At 38.5% G+C, this 23,661-nt stretch overlaps 1 protein-coding gene and 1 pseudogene across 1 annotated transcript in view; both read left to right on the top strand.

The window, feature by feature from the left end:
- The window catches only part of Galntl6 (polypeptide N-acetylgalactosaminyltransferase like 6), a 1,056,791-nt gene that overhangs the window by 811,803 nt on the left and 221,327 nt on the right, over nt 1-23,661 (top strand). The window lies entirely within an intron of this gene.
- On the top strand, nt 1,985-7,121 carry LOC110336484 (annotated as a pseudogene).

Here is a 23,661-nt window from a genome sequence, read left to right as displayed (position 1 = left end):
TTGCTGCTGAGGCTTCCGTCTTTCGAGTGCTATTGACTTCATAAACAAAATGAAATGTGACTTTAAGTGCAGCGTTTCAGGCAGAGGCCAAATCAAATAAGGCTCAGTGTTAAGTGTCTATACTAAGCTGATAGGTCACTCTGGCTATAAGTAGTGTTGAAGGAGAAAATTGTACTGCATCCTACTAGAACAGAAATTGCTCTTAAAAATATCAACTATTTCAGTATTTTTTCCTCTGACATTGTGAGAATGTAAAGAGGAATCCTTGCATCTTGTAAGAAAGGCAGTGAGGAGCATTGCAGGCTGGGGCAATATTGATGAACCTTTTGAAAACATGAAAAGAATATAGATAGGGGCTCACAGATGATTCGGTCAGCAAAATGCTTCTCTTGCAAGCAATGGTGGACAGTCCAGGAAGAACTACTTCCAAGGTGTAATTTAGCTTTCGTAAAAGAACATAGAAATAGCTATATCAGGAGAGAGAGAGAGAGAGAGAGACAGACAGACAGACAGACAGACAGACAGACAGACAGACAGACAGACAAAGACACAGACAAAGACACACAGACAGAGACAGACAGACAGAGACACAGAGAGAGAGAAAGAGAGGAGAGAGAGAGAGAGAGATGAACCCTCACTCATTCCCAGAATTCACAGCGCATCGTGTATTCAGCTGATACCAATAGGTTACAGCTATTGCTAGCGCTTTGCTTATTGCACTTGCCCAGCGGTTCAAGTCTCCCTGACCGACTGCAAAAGCTGCTAGAAAAAGCAAAAGCAGTACTTCAATGGTGTCAACTGACTTGACTAACTGTCTCTTTGGCTCATTAAATTATTCTGAGTTTCACTGAGAAGGTACAAAGTCACACGTGCTTGTACTTCTTGTGCCCCTGAGAGAACCCTTTCATTAAAAAATCAAGGTGAGAAACCAGCATTATTAGATTAATGGACTGTGCAGTGGCCCTACGAGGAATAAGTAATTATACTAAGTAAGTCATAGCAACTCAGACTTACAAAAGAGCCCATGATTGGGAATTTGCAAGACCTGTGTTATAAATAATTAATTTTGGTAAGCTTCTCCAAATATTTATTGCCTAAAATATATTATTTTCCATCTTGTTAAAAAAATGCTAATTATCAGTATATTGAAACCTGAATATTTATACACTCTGTTAATGAAACTGGATAATCTTGTAAAAGTAATATAATAAGAGAAAGTGGTAAGACTACGGATCAGGCTAAACAATACAGTCAGCATTTGACATTCTTCATTTTGTTCTTCACAGCATTATGCATCCGACCCTATGCTGAAATTTTATTTCACATTAAAAATTAATCATTCCCCATTGATATAGGATGCTGTAGTCGTTATTTTTAATTTCTGGGATATATATTTCATAAACATGACATAGTTTGCTTAACCGTTTGCTTAGTTTGGGATTTAAATTATTTATATTCGTTACAATTATGCCCTGAAAGATTGAAGGAGACAGAGAGGTCAAGGACACCACAGGAAAACCTACAGAATCAACTCACCTGGGCCCGTGGGGGCCCACGGAGACCATGTGTGGGATGGACCTAGACCCTTGGCACATATGTAACAGTTGTACTGTTAGGTCTTCATGTGGGACTCCTAACAGTAGGAGCAGGGGCTGTCTCTGCCTGTAGATCCCTTTCCCTAACTGGGATGCCATGTCTAGCCTCAGTAGGAGACTACACATTATTCCTACTGCCACTGGATGTGCCAAGGTGGGTTGGTATCTCTGAAGACAAAAGAAGGACTGGAGGATGGGGGTGGGGGAGGTGAGAAGGAAAATATAGGAGGAGAAGAGGGAGGGGAAGATACAATAGGGATGTAAAATAAATCTTTTTAAAGGTGTCTTATGATATAGGTGTAGGCCAGCATGTCCTTGGGCTAGAGAGCGGGAAGTCCACCTTCAGGTTGGAACACTGGCGCTGTTGACCACCTATGAGCGAGTTTAAAATGGCTGATGTTGAAAAAAGCAAGAATATTTTTGTTCAGAAGTGTGCCCAGTGCCACCCTTGGAAAATGGAGGCAAGCATAACACTGGACCAAAACACAGTGGTCTGCTTGGGTGGAACACGAGTCAGGTGGTTTGATTATCTTACACAGATGCCGCCGACAAGAGCAAAGGCATCAGCTGGGGAGAGAATATCCTGATGGAGTATTTGGAAATTCCCAAAAAGTACATCACTAGAAAAAAAAATGATCTTTGATGGAATTAAGAAGAAGGGAGAAAGGGCAGACCTAATCGTGGATCTCTTAAAAAGCTACTAATAAGCAATTCTACTGCTTTACTTATCATAAAACAAATGTCTCATGGCTTTTAATGTATACAATAATTTAATTCATGTACCAAAATTCAGATCATGGATAGCTAACAATGTTTTTGTTGGACAGTCTTGTTTTAAGTAAAACTGGCTTGTAGTATAGTGGATATGATCTCTTTTTTCCAATTTTTTAATTGGTTATTTTATTTATTTACATTTCAAATGTTATCCCCTTTCCATGTTTCCCCGACGGAAACCTCCTATCCCATCCCCCTGTTCCCCTGCTTCTATAAGGGCGCTCCTCCACCCATCTACCCATTCCCACCTCACCACCCTTCCATTCCCCTACACTGGGGCATTGAGCCTTCACAGGACCAAGGGCCTCCCCTCCCATTGATGCCAGACAAGGCCATCCATTGCTACATATGCAACTGGACCCATGGGTCCCTCTATGTGCACTCTTTGGTTGGTGGTTTAGTCCTTGAGAACTCTGTGGGGAAGGGGATCTGGTTAGTTGATATTGTTCTTCCTATGGAGTTGCAAACCCCTTCAGCTCCTTCAGTCTTTCCCCTAACTCCTACATTGGAGTTCATGTGCTCAGTCTGGTGGTTGGCTGACAGCATCCTCATCTGTATCAGTAAGGCTCTGGCAGAGCCTCTCAGGAGACAGCTGTATCAGGCTCCTATCAGCAATCACTTCTTAGCATCAGAAACAGTGTCTGGGTTTGCTGGCTGCAGATGGGATGAATCCTCAGGTGGAGCAGTCTCTGGATGGCCTTTCCTTCAGTCTTTGTTCCACTCGTTGTCCCTGTATTTCCTGTAGACAGGAGCAATTCTGGGTTAAAATTTTGGAGATGGATGAGTGGACTCTATCCCTCATCCAGAGACTGGGCCTAACCTCTGGATATGGACTCTACAGGTCTCTCTCTCTCTCTCTCTCTCTCTCTCTCCTTTGTTGGATATTTCAGATAATATCATCCCTGTTTGTTGAGTCATGGGCACATCTTGCTTTCCTGGCATCTAGGACTTTCCAGTGGCTACTCCCAGTTGCACTTCCCCCATTGCTACAACCTCTGTTCAGTTTTCTGACCCTCTGTATTTCTCCCAGTCTCCTCCCACACCTGATCCTGCTCTGCCTTTTACCCCTTCCCCTCCTTTCTTCCTCCCAAGTCCCTTTCACCCCCTACCTTCCTTGATTATTTTGTCCCTTCTTCTAAGTAGGACTGAAGGATCCACACTTTGATCTTCCTTCTTTTTGAGCTTCATATGGTCTGAGTTGTATCATGGGTATTCTGAGATTTTGCCTAGTATCCACTTATCAGTGAGTGCACACCATGTGTGTTCTTTTGTGATTAGGTTACCTCACTCAAGATGACATTTTCTAGTTCCATCCATTTGCCTAAGAATTTCATAAAGTCATTGTTTTTAATAGCTGAGTCATACTCCATTGTGTAAATGTACCATATTTTCTGTATCCATTCCTCTGTTGAGGGTCATCTGGGTTCTTTCCAGCTTCTGGCTATTGTGTTCTTGACAGTGCTGTTTTAATCAGAATTCCCTTTGTCAAAGATGATGTCAAATAAAGAGTAATACTTTTTTATTTAAAAAGTGTTCTATGGAAAAAGCTGCACTCATGGAAAGAGTTATGAGGAATAAAATAATTTTTAAGCAGAAACAAAACTGGCATCAGCTCTGTTGCTCATGATAGAACACATTTGTAGCATGTATAGACCCTGAGTTTAATCTCTAGACCTACAACGTAAGTCAAATTCTGTAGGAATTTGATACATACAAAGATATGATAGATAACAGATAGATGCATAGATAAATAGATAGATAGATAGATAGATAGATAGATAGATAGATAGATAGATAGATAGATAGATAGATAGATAGACAGATAGATAGAAAGGTGACAAAGGACAGTGTATTATAATGACATTACACTATTTAGCAATTTCTACTATTTACTGTTATAAAAACATTATATAATTAAAGATTTTAATGCAGTACTTCATGAGTAGACATTCCTACATATGTTGAACTATCTACTTAAGAAATAGTCTCAGAGGGCTGGTGAGATGGCTCAGTGGGTAAGAGCATCCGATTGCTCTTCCGAAGGTCCGGAGTTCAAATCCCAGCAACCACATGGTGGCTCATAACCATCCGTAACAAGATCTGAAGCCCTCTTCTGGAGTGTCTGAAGACAGCTACAGTGTACTTACATATAATAAATAAATAAATCTTTAAAAAAATTATTTAAGAAATAGTCTCAGAGATAAAATCACTATATCCAAAATCACAAGGGATATTTTAAAGGTAATTTGAAAAAATATCCATCTTAATTATTTTTCTTACTGTGAAGGTTTTTTGCATTTAAATTCATTTTTGGTTTTTTGTTTTGTTTTGTTTGGTTTGGTTTTTCGAGACAGGGTTTTCTCTGTGTAGCACTGTCTGTCCTGGAACTCACTCTGTAGACCAGGCTGACCTCGAACTCAGAAATCCGCCTGCCTCTGCCTCCCGAGTGCTGGGATTAAAGGCGTGTGCCACCATGCCCAGCTTCATTTTTTTCTTTTTTATTAAGCATTCCATTCATTTACATCTTGAATTAATTTCATTTTTTAAACTGAAAATATATCAACTATAAAGAAAAAAACAATATGTAGTCTTTTAAATGACCAATGAACATCATTAATATTTTGTTATGTATAATTCTGAAGGGTTCTTTTTTATGGCCATGTATAACAAGGATATGTGTGATCCTTTGTGTAACACTTGGAGCATCACAAAGTGTAAAAACTACCTGTGATGGTTTGTACATTCTTGGGCCAGGGAGTGGCACCATTTGGAGGTGTGGCCTTGTTAGAATAGGTGTTACCTGGTTAGAGGATGTGTGTCACTGTGGGTATGGACTTAAGAACCTCACCCTAGTTGCCTGGAAGTCAGTCTTCCACTAGCAGCCTTTGGATGAAGATGTAGAACTCTCAGCTCTGCCTGAGCCATGCCTGCCTGGTTACTGCCATGCTCCCACCTTGATGATAATGGACTGAACCTCTGAACCTGTAAGCAAGCCCTAATTAAACATTGTTTTATAAGACTTGCCTTTGTCATAGTATCTGTTTACAGCAGTAAAACCCTAACTAAGATACTACCCATTGTCCACCAAACCAAACTTGGTGGTTCTAGAACTAAATTCAATCAAGCTATTTATCTACAATTGCTAATAGTTTTCAGTAAAGTTAATACTTTATATCATAGTATACTATTCATCTATAGATTCTACTGCTTTGTTCAAATATGTTGTAGAGACCAAGAAAGAGTAAGGGCTGAGAGAAGTTGTAGGGAAGTGGGGTTGAGCATGGCGGGTATGCATTACAAATATGTGCAAATGAATAGGTGGATGGACAGCTGGATGGATGGATGGATGGATGGATGGATGGATGGATGGATGGATGGAAGAATGGATGGATGAATAGATGATAGACAGGTATACAGATTCATAGATAGATACATAGATATGGTAGATAGATGTTAGATACATACATATATACAAAGATATGATAGATGATAAACAGATGCATAGATAGATAGATAGATAGATAGATAGATAGATAGATAGATAGATAGATAGATAGATAGATGAAAGAGAGAAAAAACACAAAGCAACAGTGGCAGTCCACACTAGTATTATGGTAGTTCGGTGTTATATTTCAGAAGTTACTATTTCAGCTTCCTTCTTTTAGAGTTTATAAAGGAGTAGAAATGCAAATTGGCATTTAAAACATAACAGAGAAAAGCAGTAACAGAATTCCATAATGCATCTGAAGTTCCAATGCACTCCTATAGCCAATGTAAGTCACAGGAAAATATTACTGGAGTGACTGGTGGCTTGTCAATTTCAGACAGAAAAATAAGATTGGTTTACAGTTCCTGTTAGTCACTTTTATGCAGATTATAAAAACTTAATTATAAGACTCATGAGTATTAAGAAATTAATGTCTCTCTTGGAACAATACATCTGTATTTTCTCAAGCAACAACTCTGACAACTTATTTGAATCTAAGTCTTTTACATTATAAAATTTATTTGTCAAATACTTAGACTCATTCTTGTATGGAAATATCGTGGCCTTCATTATACAATTGAAAAACATTCATTTTAGGTTAAATTTCAAGAGCATTTTTAAAGGCTAAATTTATTTGAGATATTACTGGAGGACAGAACTTTATCCAATTTCCTGACATTCTTTTTGTAGAAAGATATTAGAAGTTTCTAGTTTCCTGTTTTCTACATTAATTATTACTTGATGCTATAAGTATAGAAAAATATAGACATGATTGCTGTTGATTAAGCAGAAGACCTTAGCACAGCTCAACCGTTTGTAGATTCAAGTGCATAATTTTTGTTTTACCATTAAACACTGAAGAAAAAGGAGCCAGGTCATCATTTATCTTAGCCTTGAGTATTTTTGTATGTATTCGCTGTGTTGGAAAAGAAAATTCATCTTCAGAATCTTACTTCACTGTTCGTTCCCTTAATAACCTCTCTCAAATTTAAAAAAAAATACAAGCAATTGAGAAGTAAACATCATTTGATAATAGCTCTGAGGGTAACAGAACAGAGGTTATAGTCTCTCTCTCTCTCTCTCTCTCTCTCTCTCTCTCTCTCTCCCAGCATAGATGTTGTATGCAAGTGTTAAGATATCACACCAAACCTCGTTAACAAGAACAACTATTACATGGAAACAGGAACAAAAGTAATCAAATAAATATGATGCTACTATCATGACCCACCCAGAAAATGTATCTCAAATACAGCTCTACATCATGACCCCAGATCTGGGAGAGTCAAGGAAATAATGTGCAGTAAGCTTAAGTGTGAAATGTCCTTTAGATATTGTGTACCAGTGATCATATGCAATTAACATGCATAATATACAACCATTCTCGTTTTTGTTGGCATTAGGTTTTTGTTTTGTTTTGTGTTGTGTTAATTTGTTTTTGTATTAGATATTTTCTTCATTTACATTTCAAATGCTATCCTATTTCCTAGTTTCCTCTTCAAAAGTCTCCTAATCCCTCCCCTGCCTTGCTCCCCAACCCACCCAATCCCACTTCCTGACCCTAGCATTCCCCTGTATTGGGGCACATAATCATCACAAGACCAAGGGCCTCTCCTCCCATTGATGGCCCACTAGGCCATCCTCTGCTACATATGCAGCTAGAGACATGAGCTATGGGGGTACTGATTAGTTCATGCTGTTGTTCCTCCTATAGGGTTGCAGCCCCCTTCAGCTCCTTGGGTACTTTCTCTAGCTCCTCCACTGGGGGTCCTGTGTTCCATACTATAGATGACTGTGAGCATCCACTTCTATATTTGCCAGGCACTGACATAGCCTCACAAGAGACAGCTATATCAGGGTTCTGTCAGCAAAATCTTTCCGGTATATACAGTAGTGTCTGGGTTTGGTGGTTGTTTATGGGATGGAACCCCAGGTGGGGCAGTCCCTGGATGGTCCTTCCTTCCTTCGCAGCTCCAAACTTTGTCTCTGTTATTCCTTCCATGGCATTTTGTTCTCCATTCTAAGAAGGAATGAAGTATCCACACTTTGGTCTTCCTTCTTCTTGAGTTTCATGTGTCTTGCAAATTGTATCTTGGATATTCTAAGTTTCTGGACTAATATCCTTATCAGTGAGTGCATATCATGGGTTTTCTTTTGTGATTGGGTTACCTCACTCAGGATGATATTCTCCAGATCCATTCATTTGTCTAAGAATTTCATAAATTCATTGTTTTTAATAGCTGAGTAGTACTCCATTGTGTAAATGTACCACATTTCTGTACCCATTCCTCTGTTGAGGGACATCTGGGTTCTTTCCAGCTTCTGGCTATTATAAATAAGGCTACCATGAACATAGTGGAGCATTTGTCCTTATTACAAGTTGAAACATCTTCTGAGTATATGCCCAGGAGAGGTATTGCTAGATCCTCTGGTAGTACTGTGTCCAATTTTTCTGAGGAACCGCCAGACTGATTTACAGAGTGGTTGTACCTGCTTGCAATCCCACCAATAATGGAAGAGTGTTCCTCTTTCTCCACATCCTCGCCAGCATCTGCTGTCACCTGAATTTTTGATCTTAGCCATTCAGACTGGTGTGAGGTGGAATCTAAGGGTTGTTTTGATTGGCATTTCCCTTTTAAGTTCCAAGAAAACTAAGCCTCAGAGTCACACAAGTCACACAAGAAAGTGTTAAAATCAGAACCTGAATTCTTCCAATTCAAACACTCAGCGCTATTCATCTGTAAAGTAGAACATCCCTTAAACGCAGCATCATCCTTCAAAATTATGCAAATCGAGACATCCATAAGCTAATTAGAAAAACTGAAAACTGGCATGTGGTATATGATAAACATTCCATAAATATTAATCCTGGTGATAATTTCTTACAGGAATAAGGCAACATATATGTTATCTTTCTCATCAAGCTGTAACTTACATAATTTTATTAGTCAGAAAAGCAGAAAAATGTACAAAGTATGATTAGCATGAAGTGCACGTTCCTCTTCCCTACTCAAATAAATTCAGCTATATGCATACGGAATTGCATACGGAATGCATATTTCACTTACGGAAAGATTTTTTTTTCTAATTAACAAATGAATAAAATTATTTGGGGCAGATTTGATTCCTTCCTCCTAACAACTACACTTCTCTTAATCCCCTCTCTCCCAAGACGTAAGCCATATAATTTATATGCTGCATACTTTTGTTCCATTTTTGTAAGCATTGTTTTATCTATATTGGTTATTTGAACTCACTGACAATGAGGCACTCTTGGCAAAGTTCAAGTAAGATGTTGAGACAAAAGATAAGGCAAAAGCCAAGAAAACCTATCAGTGTCCATATTGATTAGTAAGCCACAGAAACAGAAATGATAAGATGACTTTTGGTTCATCTTTAATTTATATGCATAAGTACATATATATAACCATCTGTATGCCCATGACAGATATGGTTTGACTACTGTATATGTTTTAATCTTCCACAGATCATGTTACTCTGAGCTCTTTACATTTTACACTATTTTTGTTTAAAATCAGTAGCTTTTCTAAAATGTTTGACTTTATGACTATTATAACACATTTTATTAATCCACTTCTCACTGATTAACAATTAGGATTTTCCATAATTTATGTTACACACGTATCTAGTTGGTAAAAGATGTTTTACTCATTGCATATGAGTAATATATAAGGGTATGTGTAGCTATTAGCCTTCTTTGTCTCCTGTATCTGTCAACTTGTCCAAGAACCAGGAAGGGGCAGGATATGAGCACAGAGTGTCCCTGACCCTCCTAGACTATATTCATGCACAAATTTCATCTGCTCAGAAATGGAAAGGTAAGCTGATGTGAGCAACACTCATTAACGGGGACATCCACATGGTTATGATAATCTGTAAAATGAAATCAATCAAACCCTATACAATGGGAGTAACAGATCACTTGGGCATATTACCTATTAGGTCTAGTCTGACTCCAGTAATATATTTACAGCTAGTAGTGTGACATGCCTTTCTTTAGTCAGACACATCACTTGTCATGCAGGTAAGACTGTTCAGAATTCATTCAATGTCTGGTGTCTCCTACCAGGAACCTGAAAGACAGTATTTCCAAGTTTTTTTGTTTTGTTTTCTACCTGGCAGTGTGTCCCTAGTATTTCATCTCTTTCCGATATGATAGGACCTGCCTCCAGCTGGAAAATGTGTGGCCTGACTGCCTAAGTCTCAGACACCCAAGTTTCTGGCTCAGGAGATATTACAGGGATAGTTTTTCCTCACAAATACCACATCTCTGAAATGGCTGTGATGTTCACCTCTCTGACCTCTTATTATACTAAGTGGGGTTATGATAATTAAGGGACAGTTATGTAAATTAGAACTTCTTGGTGAACCTACAGGGAAGTAAATGAAGCTAATCATTTTAGTGTTGTCAGAACCTCCAATGGGAGCCATTCGGTCCCAGATTTAGACCTTGGCCAAACATGAGAAAGCCATATTAAACAGAATGTGCAAGCAATAGTTTCTCTAGAAAACACATAAAAGTAGGGATTAAAGTGCCTTTTCTTCAGACTTTTCTAAAGTGAAGAGCATCAATATCCTTTCTCCTTCAACTTGGTTAGATATCACCATCTTAGCCTGAAACCTTCCAGCCACCTACTGTCAACAGATGAACAAAGGGTAAAAGAGACTCATCATTGTCAATCTCCCAATAGGTAGCTCCCTCTATTCCTTCCTCAAGATGTCAAGAGGAGGCTTGAGGTTTGAGGCTTGGGGTCACAGGAAGAATTCCTCACCTCTCTCTGGAGTCCCCAATGTTCAATAGAGTTAAAGAAGCCTGTGAAAATGAGGAAAGAGACAAAGTAACCCAAATCATTCCCCCATATATAGTGACCAACACAAACAATCAGTAGACTAAAATAGTGGAAAGAATAAGAAAAGAGGGCTCAATAGAAATACAGACCAAAAATAAATAGGAGAAGAGACCTGTGGCTGGGCTCCATGTTGGTTGTGACAGGAGTGGCCAAGTTCAAGCAAATGTAAATCTGTTGGAAGAATGAGTTGGATATGGGTAGAAAAGTTAGAGTAAGTTAGAATGATCTCATCACTTTTGTGTGGTCTCATAAACACCTGCCTTTTAGAAAGGATGAACTAGACAGCACAGGTTAGCTGGTCTGTCCATGTACCTCTTGCTATTTTTTGAACAATTTTTCTACAAAGCTCTCTCCATAATTAAAGAAAGCTTTGTGATAAGGACTGTAGTACTGTGCCATATTTTAATTTCACTCCAGCAAGAGGATATTTACTATAAAATACCATTAAGAACCAAGCTATAATTAAACATGATTTTTGTTCTATGCAAACTCCAAGACAAGAATCCAAAACATAATATAGCATGCACTACTTTTAATAAGATAATAAAGAAAATATTCTTTCTATTAAAGAATTATTTGATATCTATATGTTTATCCAAATTTCCTTTTTCTCTGAAATCACTTTGGGATCTTCTACATGGTCTAGGTAACCTACATAAAATGCAATGAAATGGCTTTAGTGCAAGTGTGTGGTTCCCAGAGACTGTGAAATATCGAAAGATAAATATTCACTGCTTTTTTCCTCCAATTTTCTGATTTTAAAATCTCCTCTTTTGTTGTAATTTGTGTATTTTTAAACCTATTCACCATACTGAAGGACAAGAAGAAAATATCCTCATTTGGAAATCCCTTTTTTAAAAGCCTAGAAAAGCTTACATGTGCCTACATATTAGTAATGCTCAGCAGCTGCAGAGATTTCACAGGAAAATTCAGGGAACTGACAGATTCAAATATCCAGCCTTTGAAGGGCTTTAGCTAAGCAACATAAATGTTCTTCCACTAATGGACTGGCTTTGTGCCATTTCCCTTTCTTTTTGTCTTTCAAAAAGCTGTTCAATAATTGCCAGAGGAAGGAGACCAGAAAAACATAATCAAGGCAAAGAAAAACCACCACCCTTTTTAAAACATTTTACATTTTAATGTAAACATTGGAAGCTACATGAGATTGGCACTAGAGTGTTTCAACTTACACACTGGCCTTTTCTGGTCTCACGTGTCCTGCTGGCCATTATTACCTCTTTTGGGTGTTTCAAGCTCTAGAATTCTATTCAGTGTGGTATTCTCATGTTACTGATGACATTAATCATGGTCGAACATTGTGGAAACCCTGCTGCATTCTACTGTATACTACTGATAACACCACAGCTTGCTCTTGATGCAGAAAAGAAGCCAGTTGTATGAGAAAGGTTATCCGTCAAGAACTTGATGAGCTTGATACCCATCAGTTTTGTTTCACATATTTACACAGCACAAAGATCAAAATGGCAAGTGTTCTCGATAAAGTAAATATTCATTAAAAGACTGGAGACTTTCATAATTTAGTACTTCCTCTTTCTTAAACGAAACTTGAAAGCATCCGAAGTCCTGCTGAAAACATGAATCGCCCTCATGGTCGCTTTGCATAACCCATCAGTCAGTGATGATTCACTAAAGCAACCATTGCTCTAGCCTGTGCATCCTGGAAGACAAGAAGGACACAAAGAGGACACAGTGATGACAGCTCAGAGTCTACACAGAGAGTAGAGACGGGCTCATGTCAGAAATTTTTAAAGCACAAAACCAGAGAAGCAAAAGCAGTGACCTGAAATTTTTTGTATTTATGAATAATGGGGAAAATAGAAAATAGAATTTTATTTTTATATTTATTATCCAGAACTTATATAGTATATGGTATATAAAGTATTTTTACTTTATTACATTAAAATTTCCTCATTATGACCAAAAAAAAAACTTCTATCTTTTAGGTATTTAGATACTTAAGTCTATAAGTAAGATCAGAATAGAGGAAAGCACTAGACATTATTACATTTTAATTCATTTCCCATGTTCTGATTAAGATTCTTTTCAGTTACACTTGTTCACAATCACAAATAATTTCCCTGTAAGTACCTTTCAAAACTTTCCATTTGTCATCCAAATGCCTGAAGTGATGGAATGGCAGCTAAGGTTGTGGCTTAGTGTTCAGACCCATATTTAACAAAGGCCTTTGAGGGGGACTCTGTTGTCTCCTTGTTCAACTAGAAATGGAAATAGAAATGCTTGATCAAGCAGCTTAGTGTTTCTTTAAAAAAAATAAAAAGTAAAGTGTGTGCATGAATATAAGTGTTGTAACTGGTATTTCAGCAGTTTAAAACTGTAAACTGGGGCTGGAGAGATGGCTCAGTGGTTAGAGCACTGACTGATAATTTTCATTCAAAAAAAAAAAATGTATCTTAAGGAAATAACCAAAACAATATGTAGAATATTCTCTGTGAAGTTTATTTAGATTACAAAATCCATGTTTCATAAGTAAGTATGAATATGTTGGGATAAATGTATATAACCATAAAATATGTAATAAGTTATCCTTAAAATGGTCCTGTTGAATAATCATTAAAATGAACATTGAGTTCTTGAGTCTCTCTCTCTCTCTCTCTCTCTCTCTCTCTCTCTCTCTCTCTCTCTCTCTCTTTCTCTCTCTCTGTGTGTGTATGTGTGTGTGTGTGTGTGTGTGTGTGTGTGTGTGTGTGAATAATAATAAAAAAAAGAGACCATTAATTTGAAATGTAGTAAGGGGAGCATAAGACATATTTGAGGTGACTGAAAAGGGAGAGGTGATGTAATTATAATATAATTTAAATTTTTGATAAAAGATAAAATCACCCATAAAATGAAGGAGGGTGTGTATATAATCCTGGGAAGAAATAAATCAAACCGTAAGTGCCGATCCTTCCTAGATAGTACAATATGAAGTGCCTTTCACTTTTTAAATTTTTATTAATTCTTTTAGACTTTCACACGTGCTTTGGTCATATTTAACTCTCTCTCCCAACTCTTTCCAAATCCATCCCTCCTCTAGATTCATTTGTCCTTTTTCAAACCCTGTAATGATTCGTTTCATGTAAAACTGAGTCAAACCTAGCCATATCTGGGAAGAGGGGATCTTAATTGAAAAAAGTGTTGCTATATAATTGGCCTGTAGGCAAATCTGTAGGGTACTGTTTTAACTAACGATTAACGTGGGAAGATACAGCCCAGTATGGGTGGTGTCACCTCTAAACTGTGGCTGCTGTTCTTGATTTCAGTTCTTGATTTCTAGTTCCTGCAGTGAGTTCCTGCCTTGACTGCTTTCAGTGACGGGATGTGACCGGAGAGTCCTAAGATGAAGGATCCCCTTTTCTTCCCAAGTTGATTTTGATAATGGTGCTTCACTACGGCACTAAAAACCAAATGAAAGCAAATATTTAAAGCAGTTTGTGCTGCCTGGATACTCTTGGTTGTAATGCTCTTCCACAGAAGCAGGCATGACGCACGCACCAGGACTCACCTTAGAGAAAAGCTTCTCTGCTCTCTCTCCCAGATGTTTACATTCCCCATAGCTCCATGGCGAAGGGTAGGATTGTATGCCCAGCCCCCATCTTCACGCTGGGATTTAGTTTTGCCTGGACTGAAGGTCATATATGAAGCTCTCCAGAAGACACTGTTTCCTTGTAATCCTCCACTGCCTCTGCCTCTTACAGTCTTTCTGACTCCTTCTCTGGAATGGCCCCTGAGCCTGGGGAAAGGGTTGTAGTGTGTATGCTCATTTAGGACCAAGCATTCTGTCGGTTAAAAGTGGTGGCCCGAGTTTGCCCTGCCACAGGGCTAGGGGAAGACTCTTGGACACCACAGACACCACTAGGTGCAACAGAAGAGTTGAGTACAGAAGAGTTGAGTACAGAGGCTGGTAGTGGACTCTAGCCCAGGGCTGAAGGGGAAGGACTGTGTGTCTCTAGCTTGCTCTTTGAGCAACTATTTTTACACAGGGAGGCCTCCAGCGGGAGATTAGACATGGCTCTTTTTCTTTTCTTTTCTTCTTTTCTTTTCTTTTTTTAAGATACTTTATTTACATTTCAAATGTTATCCCCTTTCCTGGTTTCCCTTCAGAAAACCCCCTATCCCCTCCCCCTGCTCAGAGGAAGACTTGCTTCATTGTTCCCCAGAGCCTGTCAGGATGAAAAGAGTCAGTTCCTGGTTTTAAGGCATTTATTGTCATGGGGGGAAGGGGAGCTAAGAGGGTAGTTGAGGCTGAGAAAGGCAGAGAGAGGGGCAGAGTAGAGAAGTAGAGGCCAGCCGGCCATGACCTCGTGGAGAGAGGGAGAGCAAGAGGGCTGCAACCCTATAGGAGGAACAACAATATGAACTAACCAGAACCCCCAGAGCTCGTGTCTCTAGCTGCATGTGTAGCAGAAGATGGCCTAGTTGGCCAAGATGGGGAGGAGAGGCCCTTGGTCTTGCAAAGATTATATGCCCCAGTATAGGGGAATGCCAGGACCGGGAAGTGGAAGTGGGTGGGTTGGGGAACAGAGCAGGGGTGGGGAGGGTATAGGGGACTTTCTGGATAGCATTTGAAATGTAAATGAAGAAAATATCTAATTAAAAAAAGAGGGCAAGAGAGCCAAAGTAAGAAAGTAAGAGTAAGAGAGGGAGGAGGGGGCAAACAGCCCCTTTTATAGTGGGCCGGGCCTACCTGGCTGTTGCCAGGTAACTGTGGGGGTGGATAGAGTTCAGACAGAATATGGGAGCTGGAGGTGTTGCCCTAGGTGACTGAGGGCCACAGAGCTAAGGAGCTGAGGCCTCTTGTCAGGAACCTAGTGTCTGGGAGCATGGCAAACTTCCTTCCATGCCTTGAAGGGTTATCTGCTGGGTCTCTGGGGTTTTAACCTAGCTCAACCAGGAAACAGGCTGCCTTTCACAGTCCCACAGCATTCTGCAGTCTCTTGCTCTCTACACCTTGGCCAATTGTAAGTCACTGAGTTAAAAACCTACAAAATAAAAGGATCTCAAATGACAGTGACATTGATAGATCTACTGAGAGTCGGTTTAATGCTACCTTTATTTAGAAAAGTAATAGTAGGGCCAACCTGCCTAGGTATAGGCCCACTGCTAGGTATGAGTTTAGTCCTTTGGAGCGTGACTTAAATCTAACCAGAACGTGGATGTTCACTCCCATGGCATCCGTGCCACTACTGAACCTGTTGGAGATATCTTGCCAGGCCAGATTACTGCACCTCACAGTAATCGTTACTGTCGCCCACAAGACTCACTGCTGTGTAAGACTTATTATTACTAGAACCTCTGGTCACGTGCACGGCCACTTTCAGCACTATGAAAGCCAACGAGTAAGGCCAAAACTTCTGCATCTGCACCGTCTAGATTCCCCCATATTCTGTGACTATTATGGACTTCAGCAATAGAGTGTTACCATCAAGGTCTCAAAGCTAACCAAGAACAATGACGACATTCCATAATGTCTAGCCCTTCACTGGCCAAAAACCTCCAAAAGAAGTGTCCTATTACTGGTTCTAGGATGTTTTATTAGCTTCTGTTGTCTAGAAAGGTGTGTGTCTGTGTGTGTGTGTGTGTGTGTGTGTGTGTGTGTGTGTGTGTGTGTGTGTGTGTGTTAAGCTTCCGAAGTGGTAGGCTCCTATACGTCTTTCTAGAATGTCTGTAGTGTTATTTATCCCTCCCTACATTCCCTCATTTATACTTACCTCAGCTGGAACCTTTTGGCTTTTTATCATTTCATTTTTCAAGTCCTCCATATCACCTTCCTAATGTATTTATAAGTAAGCTTCATGGTCTGCTGTATTAAATAAACTACTGAAGGTTAATTCTACAAGACCTCCAAAAATAAGTTTACTTTCTGAAGAAGAATTATTATAAAATTTAGGAAGAGGTCAGTGAAGATAGTTTTCAGCTTTCATTTACCAAAGAATATATATTCAAGGGAAAAAAGATCCCTGGGGAACAAGTTAGCAGTCTCCGGAAGAGTAGCAACCCAAGAAAGAATTATTTCTGTGGTTCCCTTGAGTACTTACTTGTGGAAATAACATCCAAGTTTTCAGCTGAATATCACAGAGTGGTCAACTCCAATTCAGGAATATGTGCAATTAAGGATAAAATAAGCCAGCAATACAAAGAAAGAAATATACTTACATTGCTTAAAGAATACAGAGAGATCAACTATAATGAATTAGAAAAGTTTCCTGTTTCAAAAACACAGAATGAATAGAAGAAATGTTTGTGACTTGACCTTTAAAACAGTCCTATATTGGAACTAAAAATGAACTTCTGGGTTCATATTCCCTTCAGCACTCTTAATGGATAGTCTTGAAGGAAAATGTTATATGAATTCTGAGGCCTTGTTTAGAAAATAGCTCTCATGGAAATTCCTCAAACCTGAAGGGAGTAAAATGTGATGATCACCTACTGAGTGATTCCAATACAATCTAATAATTCCAATATAATAGAGAAATCATCTGGTTGCTGATTATCCTAAAACTAGATGATGTTTATGGAAATTCATCGCATGACCTATCAGTAGCATAAGAGTAAGAGGGAAGTGATGAGGCAGTGGATATTCAGTGGAGTTGGACAGCAAGTTGCCTGCTTTCAGCTTTGCATTAATATTTATCTGATGACTGGAGAGCTGTGCCTGTTCATTGGCTCTCTCTTCTCCCACCCAGCTCACCTGGGAATGGAGGCTGTTTCTACACACCCTTGCCTAGTCATCAAAAGACAGAGCTACAAAGTTGTCTTGGGACAAAATTCAAACTCTCCCATGAAACTTGTTGGCTAAAAGGGAAAATATAGAAAATAATTTTGTGGGAAAGAAGAAGAATATCACATTTTAATGGCACATCTTAGAGCTGTAATTCAGTAACAGATTGGGCTGATGGTCCACAAGCAACATTCAAACACAGCCCTTGATGTAAAGAGGAGATGATAGGAAAGTAATGGAGTTGGAGACTTCTAAAACCTTGCTGGCAGATGTGATGATAGAGACTCTTTTAAAAAGCAAAACAAAGTAACTTCCCTTTTTATTCTGTTTCTTCTATCCCATACACACCTCTGCTCTTTAAACAGCTTATTAAAAAGTACTTTTAACTTGAGAATTTCTTTCAGCCTCTAAGCTTACTGTAATATGTTTGTTCTAAAAGAGTATTCACATATAAGACCAAAAGTAAGTATTAATTTTCTAGGGTAAACTTGAGCATTTTATAGGCAATCCTCGCATACATTAAATTAAATTGGCTTTTGCTAATGACTTTGATGTCTCACTGGAATCTACAGATATGTATGCAGGTTGAAATCCTGACTTTCTGCCTTCACATCGTGCCTGTTTGTGGGTGAAGGCACAAAGATAAATCATTTTCCTAACCTGCCATTACCTTACTTTCCATGGACAGCAGAGTATCACTGGAGAGGTATTCCCCATAGACACCGCAGATGAAGTACATTATCCATGAGAATGAGAATACACTCAAAATGATGAACAGTGACAACTTACAAATTCATGGGACCACTTCGCAGGACACAACTCACAATGGGTCAGTGGATGACCATGCCTAACCAGAACTATCTAGTTCTTCAGAGCTCTTGCCCTCCGTTTAAGCCTAAGGCATGTAAGCACTATCAAAGACAGACACTGAAGTCATTAGGACCCTTCGTTTGAACATCTTCCACTATATCCACATTCTATAACTCTTTTATTATTTTTTTTTATTTCTTAGATTTGGGTATGGGGACCAGTGCCTAAGCCTTCCTTGTTGGGGCTGCCAGAAGCAAGGCTTTTACTCTAAAAACTCCAATAACAACTTTTACCAAAATGAATAAATAAATAAAACTTGTTTTACTTAAAGAATTATATGCATTTCATGTCAATATTACAAAAAGTCATTTTCCCTTTCCTGGCTTCCTATGGAGAAAAATGTCGCTACTTAACATTAATTTTGCTTAACTACTTTGGCTGTCTCTGTGAACATTTTCAGTACTTATAAACCTTGAAACAGGAAAGAAGATTTTCAGGAAAAAGAATTTGAACTAAATACCACTAAGAATATTATTCAAATGCTTAAATAATACAACATCCCTGTTTTTAAAAAACATCTTAAACTCTAATTAAAATTTATCATCATGGAGACACATATAAAATACTTTCCTAGCTACATAAAAACCACTAAAGAATGAGAAACGTTGTTTGGTCTTCCAACTTCTAAGATTATAAAGGCCCAAAAACTTAAAGAGATTTTTGCTAAGTCTAGCGTAATGGTTTTGTTATCGGAGGAAAAGATAACTGCTTTCATGGAAGGATCACGTTACAGCTCACAGACCCCCACTAGGATGAGAACAGTGCCAACAAATTATTGTAGGAGTCAACTTGCTATTTTGAAGTCTATAAATAATGCAACAAGAAAGTGCATGTGGAGAGGAGATTTATCAGCCATGGCTTCATCCATATGCAATGGTAGCAATGCCATTCCGTCTATTTTGCTGGTGGGACTTTTGTGGTCTGTTCAATGATTTACATACTGATGAGGCTAGGAGAACTCAGCACTGTGTCTCAGGCACTGCTTTTCCAGCGCCTGACAGCCTGCCCCTGTGCTCTTCAAAAGCAGTTAATGAATCAAAGGAAGGAACCCTGAGTAAAGATAGAAGCCTTAGCAAGTCCCTGAAGAACTGAGGCAGGCCTTCATTCGACATATTCATCGTGTCAGATTGGGAACAACCAAAACGGTCAAAGCTCATCTGCTAAAATTAAAAAGCAACAGGCCTGACGCTAAACAGAAATGTAATATGACCTGATAGAAGAATGACTGAAAATGAATCACGGAGGACAGCTGCTTGCTCCACTGTTTTCTATTTGCCACTGATGTGGAAGAAAAAAAGAAAGAAAACTTCTGCCTTATAGCAATGAAAAGCCATGCTTTGAGTACTCAAACGTTGACAAAATGCAAGTTATTTTTCAACTGACCGTGCTATGACCATAACTTTCACTTGGCCTTATCCAATGGCTTTGCAACCTTTTGCTTTCCCGAACTTTTGGGATAGCATTTGAAGTGTAAATAAAGAAAATATCTAATAAAAAGGAAAGAAAGAAAGAAAGAAAGAAAGAAAGAAAGAAAGAAAGAAAGAAAGAAAGAAAGAAAGAAAGAAAGAAAGATTGTAACAAAGGGAAAAAAGATAATTTATTTAAAAAGAAAGATAACATTAATGTAATAGTGGTCATAAGTGACTAGTACTTGTGATGATGAGGTCAGCATCTATATGTTATGAGAGATCTTTTCTCAAATAATTCTTTCTGAGTGTGGCTGGAACCCTGGCTCCTCATCAATAAACAAACGTGAAAAAAAAAAAGAAAAAGAAAATATTGTATCTCAAAATTATAGTGGCTGGACTGAGACTATAGACCAGTTAACCCGGGTCTCTCAATCTTTCTAGGAAATTCCCAAAGAATTAATTTTTAAAATGAGGGGAAAAAAGAAATTTTAAAAATGTCTGAAAGGTTAGCTGAATTGCATAAACATGCACAGTTTAGTTAGGAATGTATTAATTTTTTCAAAACTCTGACATTATCACCCGACATGAACTATATTTACCCAAGTAGAAAACCTGCCTGTGACAGTCTACTAACATCAAGTCATACAGGTTTGCTAAGCTCAGTCAATTATAACTAAACTGAATGGGCCATTGTAATGGCCAGTGGGGCTAGAGATTCTCGGAAGTTCCAAGAATTTCAGAATATCTTACTTATATTCAAGCTGCCTATTTTTCTCCATAAATGATGAACTGCTGCTTCTGATATGACCCAGGGTTTACCTCCCAGGTCCTCCAGAAGCCAGACAAAAACTCTCATTCTTTAGCCTAAGTAGGGGCCTTTTTAATTGTATGCTTTTATTTCTTTGACCTTTATTAAAATAAGTTTGATTTTGAACATCTAAAGTATACCTCACACTGTCACAGAATAACTGCAGATAGCTAGAAATGTTGTTATAGTAAGATTTATAAAGTAACATATCCCTAATCTAAGAGTTACACTTTTATGTTTCTGTTATACCCAGATAACATTCATCTGACTTGGAGTACAATTTTATTATTGTCATCTTCATTTTATACACAAGGCTTGACTTTGACTACCAATAAATATTTATTCTGTGATCATTTCTAAATTATGATTTTTTTTCTCTTTTATCAAATACCTAAATCATCATTCTTTCTGGAGAGTCAATATTTTTCTGTGGCCATGTCCATCAGTGAGTGGCTCTTGGACAATCTGCATCAAACATTTTAGGGGATATTTGGTTAAAATATATACACACAAATTAATTAATTAAGGTAGATTCCTAAGTCCTTCTTACATTTACTATATAGCTTTCTACAGGCTGAGTTTAGGACTCTAAGTAAATCTTAAATAAAATGAGTTTAATCATCAATGATATATGAGGAAAAGTGTTAGCTTGCTTGAAATGTAGATATGAAGATAACCCATTCTTGTTACTATTAATGAAGTGATTTGGAAAGAATTAAGAAATTAGTATTGATGGGTCATAGGAGACATTTCCAAAATGGTATAAATCTCATTCTTAAGCCCCTAATTCCTGGAACCCAAGAATGATACTTATAGTGAAAGTGGCTTCTTCACAGATAAGATTAAATTATAGATCATGAATGGAAAGATTATCACAGACGGCCCAAATGGCCCTACATATAGTACAAAGGGTCCTAATAGGAGTATGGCTGAAGTACCTTTTAAAAAGAAGATAAGAAAGCAATGTGCCAATGAGAGTGACGTTTGTCATATCATGGCCATAACCCAATGGATCCTTTTTTTTTTAAATATTTTCTTTATTTACATGTCAAATGCTATCCCCTTTCCTGGTTTCCCCTCAAAAAACCTACTATCCCCTCCCCCCGCCCCCTGCTCACCAACCCACCCACTCCTGCTTCCTGGCCCTGGCATTTTCCTATACTGGGGCATAGAACCTTCACAGGAACAAGGGATTCTCCCCCCATTGGTGACCAATTAGGCCACCCTCTGCTACATATACAGCTAGAGTCATGAGTCCTACCATGTTTTCTTTGATTGGTGGTTTAGTCCCTGGGATCTCTGGGGGCACTGGTTAGTTCATATTGTTGTTCCTCCTATGGGGCTGCAAACCTCTTCAGCTCAATGGATTCTTGAAGCTAACAAAACTTAAAGTAATTGTCAGAAAAACAATAACAGATTCATGCACATCTCACATCTTAATATATTAAAATATAGATATCTGTAGACTAGAGGGATAATTAATTCTTAACAATACCAAAGTTTCAATCCATGGACATAGTATTCCTCCTCAGTTATATAATTCCTCTAGTTTTTCTGAGCAAAATTTCATGTTTCCTATAATACATAGGGCACATTTTCACTAAATTTATTCCTAAGTACCTGATGTTATTGTACATAGAGTTTAATGTTGATATTTTCCAATCTTTTAACTTTGCTACTATAAATGCAAATACAACTGGCTTTCTAAACTGAATTTCATTACTGAAATCACAGTTTCTTCACCCAATGAAGCTCCATAAAGACAGGAATTCAAGATTAAAAACTGAAGAATTTCTTCCCTGTGAAGCTAAAAGTCTGAGGAACCATTCTCATTCCCTAAAAAATCTGCATTTCTTTGAACATTTTTAAACTTACCCATATGAAACCTTTTATGTACATTTCTGACATAGGGCTATTGAAAAAGGTGAATAGCATGCCAGCAGTTCTGATAAAGTGGCCCTGGGCTGCTGCGACAAGTCCAATTCAGACAAAGAGCTTTGGTGATTACGTGTCAAGAGTAGTACAAGTGATTTGAGATTTTTGAAATGAGATCCTTTCTTGGAAATAAGGCGCACTTCAGTTGATCACTACTAATTTTTAACTGGCAATTACCCAGCATCTCTGTCCTAGAAAACTCGGGTGACATTTTCTTTTTTTTTTATAGTTTGTGCATAGCAAGCTCTTCAAAATCCATCATGCCCCATGACAGCACTCTTTTCTATGGGCTACTGTAGTGATAAGTGCAGCTCTCGTTCCTCATTAAGCACACACTTTACCTCAATTTCCACCAGAGGAAGACTGTTTTGTTTTGCTTTTGTATTCCATCTGCATTGTACTCTGGCCGGGGATAGTTTAATGAATGAACTGAGTGTGATGGCTAATCTTAACTTGGGGGAAATTAAGGAGAATATTTTGACACTCACATTTGCCCAGAGTTATCTGAAAATAATTCCGTCTCCTTTTTAGGACTCTAGAGGAATGAAGGAACATGGGAGGTAGGAGAGGGGTCTAGAGATCATGCAGCCTCAAACTTATTACATGTGTAACAAAGCTTTTCTTCTCCCTTTTATGCTCACCTGTTAAATTCACAGTATCTATTCTCCAGAAAAGACAGGAAGTAGAGGCTCATGATAACTTAATTCCCTAATAATCTCATAAGCACACAGCTAAGAAATCATACTGTTCCAAGCAAGGTAACTGGCTGCTATGGCTCCATTTTGGTACAACTCATCTGTGCCACCAGAGACACTTCCATGATCTCTGCCCCTGTGCCCAAGAAGCTGATGCTAATGGCTGGTGTTGATGACTGCTATACATCACCCAGGGGCTTCAGTGCTACTCTGGGCACCTTTTCCAAAGCCCCTTCTGATGCCATCTCCAAGACCTAAGCTACCTGATCCCCCAACCTCTGGAAAGAGACTGTGCTCATCCAAGTCTTCTTATCAGGAATTCACTGACCATCTTGTCACTCACACCAGAGTCTCTGTTCAGAGGACACAGGCTCCACCTGTGGCAAACACATGTGGGTTTTTATACAAGAAAAAGTTAATTAAGTCTAGGAAGGAAGGAAGGAAGGAAGGAAGGAAGGAAGGAAGGAAGGAAGGAAGG

This window comes from Mus pahari, chromosome 19, assembly GCF_900095145.1.
Source record: "Mus pahari chromosome 19, PAHARI_EIJ_v1.1, whole genome shotgun sequence".
Taxonomy (NCBI): domain Eukaryota; kingdom Metazoa; phylum Chordata; class Mammalia; order Rodentia; family Muridae; genus Mus; species Mus pahari.
This window is presented reverse-complemented; position numbering and strand designations above follow the sequence as displayed.